Below are 8,664 nucleotides of genomic sequence, written 5' to 3'. Positions count from 1 at the left end.
TCAATTGGTGTTTCATGTTCACCACATCGATTGTTCGTAACCGCATTAATCCACGATTAATTTGGTTTTCTCTTTTATTCTTATAAAGAATAAACATGTGCTACACGTTAGCACATCTCATAGGTGCTAACAGATTAGCTCTCACGAATCCATTCGGGATTGACGAAGTCACAACCACGAATCAATGCTTCCGATTTAAAGCACTATTCGGTGCTATACAACACACCAATCGGTGACTAATTACTTAGCAAAATGTGCTATGTAATTAGGCACCACTAGACCTTTTCCAAGGTCCAAACTGCCATTTGGCCGTTAGTGCCATTAAGCACTGTCATTGGTGCTATTAAGCACTATTATTAGTGCTCTTAAGTAACACTTAACTAGTGTTTATTTAATTAGCATTACACAGTGCTAATTTTTATTTTTAGACGTCTGGTGCTATTGAGCACTACAATTAGCACTTCAGCAATGCTAAATTCAATTAGCATTTTTCGTTAAGCCCAGGCTTAATTCGACGTCCCAGCAATTTGTCTCAAAATTACATCTCATAATAGTATAATTCATATTTTGATCAAGTTAATTATAACACAATTAACAAGAACAAATCAACCAAATTTCCAACTAGTTGAATCAAGTTTATATAATCGTACTCAGAATATTATTTAAAATATTCAACAATTGAGCTGCGACGTCGCGATTATACAACTATCCCAATTTTTACAAATTGATTCTACTTTGAAATCTATATCGTTCAACATGAACTAGAACCGAAGCCCTTACGAGATTTCAAACATGTAACACGCTTGTTACATTTCGTTCCGGCCGTTAAGCCATTTTAGCATTTCCCAAATAATGCTACTTGATGCACTAGGCATCCATGTTGAATCTTGTATATAATAAAATATCACAAATGAATATTTCAAACTATACAAAGTTCAAACACATAAATGGAACGATTCATTTTTATTCAACAATAAAAATGTATCACAAGGATACTACAACATTTATTCAAAATAAATAAATAGGAAAAACTACATTAGAAACACATTTCCTTATTCATATCTCGTAGTAATCCTTCAACCCGTGTGCCTTGTTCCATTTTCCAATCATCCACTCCACAAAGGGTGGTCCCATAGCGCACATCGGGGGTACCTCGGTTGTGACCTCACTCATCCAACCATCCACATGTTTTAAACATAGCAAAATTATCCTCAACCTTTTCACCAGGATGACGGTTCGCTTCATAGTGGCATACCTCCTTCTTATCATAATCTTCTTCAGGGCCTAACCTTTCGTTTGCCTTTTCTTTGATTACGGTTGAAGTTATTGGTCACACCACAATAATCCTCAGACCATGTAGTGATCACACCATCATAGGATCTTTCGTGGCTTTTTGCCGATCCACTAGGCAACACAATAGGTACCAATTGCGTGCCATCAGCCACAGGTCTACCAGATCGTGAACCAAAGTTCTCTGGAGCACCATCGTGTGATTTACTGCCATCAACTGGCATCCTGGGATGTGCAACATCGTTGCTGTTCCGACCATTTGAATGTGCACCACGAGCAACATTCACAGATCCAACACTTTTGGAATCCATCGACTTGTTCATTATCAAAAAAAATTAAGATTTTAAGATTGTTGGGAATAATGAACCAAATTGATTTAATATCGTAAAATAATATTTATATATACACACAAAAGTATATAAAATATTATCCGATATATATCCAAAATATATATATATACACACAAATATATATAAACCGGACCCAAGATTATATACACATATATATCTACAGAAAAGATATATATATATATATATATATATATATATATATATATATATATATATATATATATATATATATATATATATATATAAAAACCAAAATCAGAAAAATTATAATCCACCCAGAAAGTAGAAAGGATTTTTGCTTAGAGCATAATCCAAAACAAGAAAGAAGGAGAGGAAGGAAAAAGATGAGTACGAGTTAGGCGAAGAGCCCTTTTTCCTTAAAACCTTATTTGCCACCTCCCAAAAGTGCTAGGAGCGTTGTGGCCTTGGCTTTCCAGATTAAAACGTACTACGGTTCGACATTTGAGCACCCAAACAAACGAACCCGGCGAACTTGAGCACGGGCAGAACACAGTTTCAAGAAATGAGTAGAAGCAGAGGTTTTGGAGCTGGGAAAACATGCAAGGTGTATACTTTTGTTATTTTTCACTGTGTGTTTAAACTGCTACCTCTACCATTTCTTATATAGGGATGTAGGACCTTAATAGCATTAAACAAGGCCATAGCAGGCTATTACATAGGATTTAATTCAAAAATTGAAATTGGAATTAATTGAAAATTAATTCCATAACAGCAGAATTGAACCCAAGTGGCTATTTGTGTTGGAAAATTGATACCGAAAGATGGCATAACTTAGCCCGCAGGTGCCGACGCACACGAGCTCGGGCTTGAATCAAGCCTTTTCGATCTCATTTCTTGTTGGAATTTGATTTGCACCCCCCTCCTCCCCCACGCGAGAGAGCCTCTATACTATACAATTCTACAAGCTTCAAAAGAGCTCTTGTATAAATAGGGGGGAAAATCCTCTTCCCAAACCAATGTGGGACAAAAGCTCACTTTTTCCCTTCATTTTTCCAACTCAATGGGTCTACTTTGAGAATCAATATCTCATTCACCCATTATCCGTTTTGAGCGTACAATATATAAATCTCTTCGTCTCACTACGAAGAACCCGAATCCACTTTGACCCGACCCAAATCGGAAGTGGACCCCACATATAATTGTACCACAAAATAGCCACTTAAAATGCCATTTTAATGCTATTTTTTCCAACAATTTCATGTATACGCTACACTTACTACATAATAACATTGTTGGAGATGAAGAAGCTTACTGTGTCTTCTTGGTGCTCTTGCAGGGGAGGGAGGCAGGGTGGAATCAAGAGGCAAAGATCAGATAAATGCCCATTATATAGGAGCACAAAACCCTAGGTTGATCCCTCATGATTAGTGGAGGGCAAAAAGGTAAAAAGGCTTGGCTAAAAGATGAATCAGGATGAGTTTTGGATGTCTAGTGGTTCACCATGCTCCATGAACCAAGGGATATAATTGTTATTTTAAATAGTTTGGGGTCGAAAAGGAATTTTCCCAAAATGATCTCTAGATAGACACTTGATTTAGGCTTTTCTAAATTCTCCCGGTTTCACTCAGATAGATTTCTCAGTTCAAAACTCGGTACACGATGTACCCAAAAATTTAGGGTAATGGAATTAAATCCATTCTAGGCGTCGAATCAAATTTAAAATGGTTCAAAATAATTTATTCAACACTGTTTTCTTCGTAAAAAATTTTTATGGAGTGAAAATTGGCTATTTTGGATTTTCATAAAACGGATTTATAAAATAAAATTTCGGGTTGTCACATCCTATCCCCCTTAAAGAAGTTTCGTCCTGAAACTTAGAAACAACGAAAGGATCGCTTGGTAAGGAAGCTTGTAGAATGACACTTAAGAGTATCGAGATTTGGTTTAAGGATTTCTTGTGGAACCCCTGGAAAGCTTGGGAATCTCTGAGTTTCAAGATACTTTAACTAGGTCTTAAACAAGACTAGCTACGCAAGCTTAACTACTAAATGAACTTTAACTTAGCTGGTTACCTTGATCAAAGCCTCCCGAGGATCCTCCTGGTGGCATATAGCTAGGGTCTCAACCGTACGGTGTCCATCTCTGCACGTTCTCGATGCCCATCCTTTCCTCTATCACAGCTGCTCTTTGATCAAAATTAGCAAATCCATAATTGACTTGTGCACTCAAATTGTTAAACCTTGTATTTGATCATCTCGTACATGTCCTCATACGAGTGTCCTATTTGTCCTCCCATGTACTCTCCATGCGGCTCTGTTTGAGGTGCTGCAACGGGCGCTCTCTCATTCTCCACTCCCATCCCCTGATCTACTCCCATAGTATCCCCTTCTCCACTTGCCTCGGCTATGTGCCTAGCTTCGATCCCCACACTTGCCCATCTCTTTTGTGGTATATTCAAGCTAAGCACAAGTGTTATTCTCTCGTCCAAGGGCTTTCTCGCAATCTGTGACAAGGTAAGGTACTCATTGTCCTCAGTCTGGTACAACTCGTAGTACCTCAAATTAGTGGCTGTCAAAGCTGATCTCACAGTCCTTTGTACTCTTTCTCCACGTTCAGGCAGGTTCATCTTAATAAACACCCAACTCAGCATCATGCCATAAGGCAAAGACTTCTTGTTCCTTGACTTGGAATAGGACATGTGTTTGAGGATTAAAGCTGGAAAATTTATGTCATGTCCAAACCTTAAAAGAAAGGTAATTGTGCAAGTCCAACTACCAATCTCATTAGAGTTGTTCCTACACGGGAACAAACACTCTTCTATCAGCAACACTAACAACTTTTTCTCACCGTTTAAGGCAGATTTTTCAGGTCCATATTCCTTAGGGCTCTTCCCTACTGCCGGTCATATATCTAAGATATTCAAGGTAGGTCACCCTATCATGGGCAATCCAATCATCCCGATCATATGAATCCATTCACTCCATCGGTAAATCGAACCAATTTGCCAGTTTTTGTGGCGTTAGTTCTATCTTGATACCTCTCACATTAGAGGTAACCTTTGTGATCCCTTCTTGTGCTTAGTAGACAAGTTCTCATAGAATTCAATAACTAAATCCGGATAAATCTCCTCCTGGATCCTTAGAAATTTCCTCGACAACCCTCGATTCTCTAATATCACATTTAAACTTGCAGAAAAGTGCTCAGGAACATAAGTTTTACCTCCTATGACTGAGTAGTTGGAACTTTCATGGATTGTCTCCTCCACTCGTTTCTTTCCTTTGGCCATTGCTATCTAACTTCTTGTGTAGAACTTGTTGAGAAAAGGGTGATGCCTTCAACTAATATTTTTCTTGTGCTTGAAAGAGCTTGTAGAGTGAGCTTCTTGAATTTTCTTAGGGGATCTAGGGTGATTTGATGAAGGCGGGTTTTGGTTGGAGTTGAGGCAGAAGCTACGCAAGGTAGAAGAAGAAGATGATTTCTCTTCTCTGTTTTTTTTTTTTCGCAATCTGATTTGGGGAGGGATTTTGATAGGTTAGGTTAGGCGGTCATCCTCGTGCTCCGCTTAGCGTTCCGGTGTCAGCGCCCTGACACGGCTCCAGGTCACGGACCGCTACGTGGTCCGTGACCACGTTCCGTTTCGACGAAATGGAGCCCGTCGACTTTCGTGGTCTAGACCCGCTTGCGGTCGGGTCTAAACCGGCCCCAAATCCACTTGGTCCTTCGACTTTACCCAAAATCTAATTAGGGTCAAAATTGAGTGTAGTCCTTCACTTTTATGCATCCCAATTCCTTAGTCAATCTCTTGACTTTCTCAAATTCTTTTTCAGGATTACTTGAACCCTCCTAACTAAGAACGAAACTTGATTTAATTCTTCCTTAACAAAAATGGACTCTTCCCATTCTCACGTTACTTGAGTTAAACGCTACCTTCAAAACTACTTCTTTTAACATGAACTCTATTCGTTCCCTAACGATTTGGTTGATTTTTCCTCTCTAACTTGTTTCTACAAGTTTCACTTTACTCTTGCCCAACTTCTCACAAGCATTACTATTTAACACTTAGATTTCTTAAAACATCAAACATCACCAAGACAACAGGAAATAAGGCAAATTCATAAGCACTTCAATTTCCAATTTAGGGTGTTACCTTTCTACACTCCACGTCCTCCAGCCTGGGTCTGCCCCATGACCATAATCTTGCCTGATTCGGCTCTTGTTGTACGTCCTGGCTAAGCTCCTCCTCGCCCCTGACTGCCATTTCTATGAAAACCTCCTCTAAGCTGATCTCCTCGGCCCATCCCTCTGCTGGGTGCCTGGCTAGTCGGACCTCTAGGTGGCTGACTCGAGGTCGTACCATGGGATTGCCCCATCCTCGGATACCGACAAACTGCAGCTCTATGACCTGATCTCCCGCATCGAAAGCAATTCACATGTGCTCCTCCACAAGTGGTCTTAGGATGATCCTTGCCACACCTCGGGCACACCTTATTCCTCTCACCAAATGGTCCCCCAGCTCCTACTCCCTGTCTCATAACCAGATTCTTCCTTTCACCTCGATTGTCGTTTCTACCTGCAGGGTTGAATTTGTGTCCCTTGCTTGACGGGGACTCCAAACTCCCGTTCTTCTTTTTCGATCCAAGCATGGTATCTCGATGGAGTCGCTCAATCCTGGAGTGACCAACAGCTGCGTCGTAAGCCTCAGTCAACGTGGAAAACTTCGTCGCGGAGAATGACTTTTGTGCATCATAATGCAGTCCTCGAACAAACTTCTGGGCTCGACTAGTCTCATCCGGTGCTAAGGTAGGGGCGAACCGAGACAGCACCACAAAGCGGGCATGATACTCCTAAACTGTCGAACTTCCTTGCTCAAGGTGCATGAATTCCTCATACTTTGCAGCCTTGACATGCTCCAGGTAGAATCTCTCCCTCATTACCGTCTTGAACATCTCTCAATCGAACCCTTCTCTTTCCTTGATAGATGGTCCCTCCATCACCCACCAATTGTCAGCCTCTCCTTGCAGGTAGTACACTGCAAACTCTACTCGCTGATCCATCGGGCAGCCCACTACATCGAACAGTTTATCGAACGTGCGGATCCAACCCTCGAGGATTTCCGGGTCCTCCTGTCCCTCGTAACTCGGTGGATTGCGTCCGGTGATCTTCCTCGACACATCCCCGCCACCATTGTTCCCATTAAGCATGACAGCTCCTATAGTCTAGGTCAGCTACGTGAGCTGGCGTAGGCTCTCAGTCAGATCGGTGGAAGATGATGCTCCGGGTCCTGACGGTCGGGGAGTCTCTTCCCTAACTCTTCGCGGTGGCATCGCGACAGTCCTTTAACATGATCAGAACAGATCATTCTTGTTAGCACAACTAAGGATTATCTTCAACTAACTTCTCTATTCTTAGAGCGATGCTTACAACAAACAAACATGAACAAGCACAAGCAAAAACTCTTTCACTTAACCACTTACACAAAGCCTTTCTCTTTCAAGCCTTAATTTTTTTAAAGGTTCATTACTTCTAGCTTTCTTAGCTTTTCGCTTTCAACTTTCACTTCTACTTTCAACTTTCACTTCTACTTTCAACTTTCATACTCTTGGTTTTTCTCTTTCAATTCTCACTTTTAACTTCTCTACTTTACTTTCAAAGATAAGCAAAAGACACTTTAAACACATTAATAAAGCACATAAACAGATAAGCAAACGCAAGGGAAAACATACAACCTCACTGCGTTTCTAATTGATACTTAGAGTTTCTCTTAACTCTGATTCTCAATCTTAGTCATTGAACTTAGAGTCTTTCTCATCTCAAATTCACAACTTAGGGCTCTTTCCCTAATCTTATCATTCCTAGGACTTTCACTTAAAGTTCTCTTCTTAACTTTTCTTCCTTAACACTTCAACTTAGAGGTCTTTCTTTAACTTGTCCTTCCTAGAACTTTCACTTAGAGTCTCTATACTCAATCTTAAGGGTCAAAACTTTCTAAGTCTCCCGCGGTTCGTACCGCTCTGATACCAACTTGTAACATCCCACTTTTCTTAAACTTACTTAACAACTAAAACTAAATTATGATAAACTAAACAGCGGAAAGATAAACTTAAATAATAAACTCAGTGGGAATGTCACCACCACAATCACCTCCCCATGGTAATTGCACAGGCTAAAGGTAAAACTAAACTTCAAACAACTAACATCCGAAATACTAGGGGAATGCGACCCTGGTGTCTAGCACCAACAAAAGAGATAACGTACTACAAACCAAAATAACAAGAGTTTAGACTACAAGTCATCTAACTAACTAGTCTAATTCGTACTCTCTCGTACCTACGAGCTGGGCCCACCTGAAAGGGGGTTAACAAACAACAAATAGCAAGCAAAACCCGTTAGCACGAAGCTAAGTATAATGCCACTCAACCCTATAAAGTAAATACAATATATACTTTGAAAAATAGAGTTTACATTCTTGAATCAATCACTTAAACACTTAAATCATACTTTGACATTAGCTTCTAGATGCTTGCAACCTAAATAATAAGTAGTCGAACTTATCCAATAAACAATTATCACATTCTCGTCTCATGAACAGACTAAGCTTCTCATTCATTTTAAATAAACTCATGTTTTCTCAAATAACTCAAATAAGCATTCATATGTCGTCATAAACTTATCATGCATTCACTTGCAGAGACGTAACTCACAACAAGATCATACTATCAATCATGCAATCTAGTGCAATGTGTGTAACTCATAAGCAACACATACTATCAAATAACTCATAAGCAATCATGCTACTAATCATGCAATCTCGTGCAAGATATATAAACAAACTCATGCTACTAATCATGCAATCTCGTGCAAGATACGTATAAGCAACTCATGCTACTAATAATGCAATCTCGTGCAAGATACATATAAGTAACTCATGCTACTAATCATGCAATCTCGTGCAAGATATATAAGCAAACTATGCTACTATTCATGCGATCTCGTGCAAGATATATAAGCAACTCATGCTACTAATCATGTAATCTCGTGCAAGATATATGTAAGCAAACTCATG

The sequence above is a fragment of the Ipomoea nil genome, unplaced genomic scaffold (assembly GCF_001879475.1).
Source record: "Ipomoea nil cultivar Tokyo-kokei standard unplaced genomic scaffold, Asagao_1.1 scaffold1562, whole genome shotgun sequence".
In the NCBI taxonomy this organism is placed as follows: Eukaryota; Viridiplantae; Streptophyta; class Magnoliopsida; order Solanales; family Convolvulaceae; genus Ipomoea; species Ipomoea nil.
The sequence above is the reverse complement of the archived record's forward strand: the minus strand, read 5'-3'. Positions refer to the sequence as shown.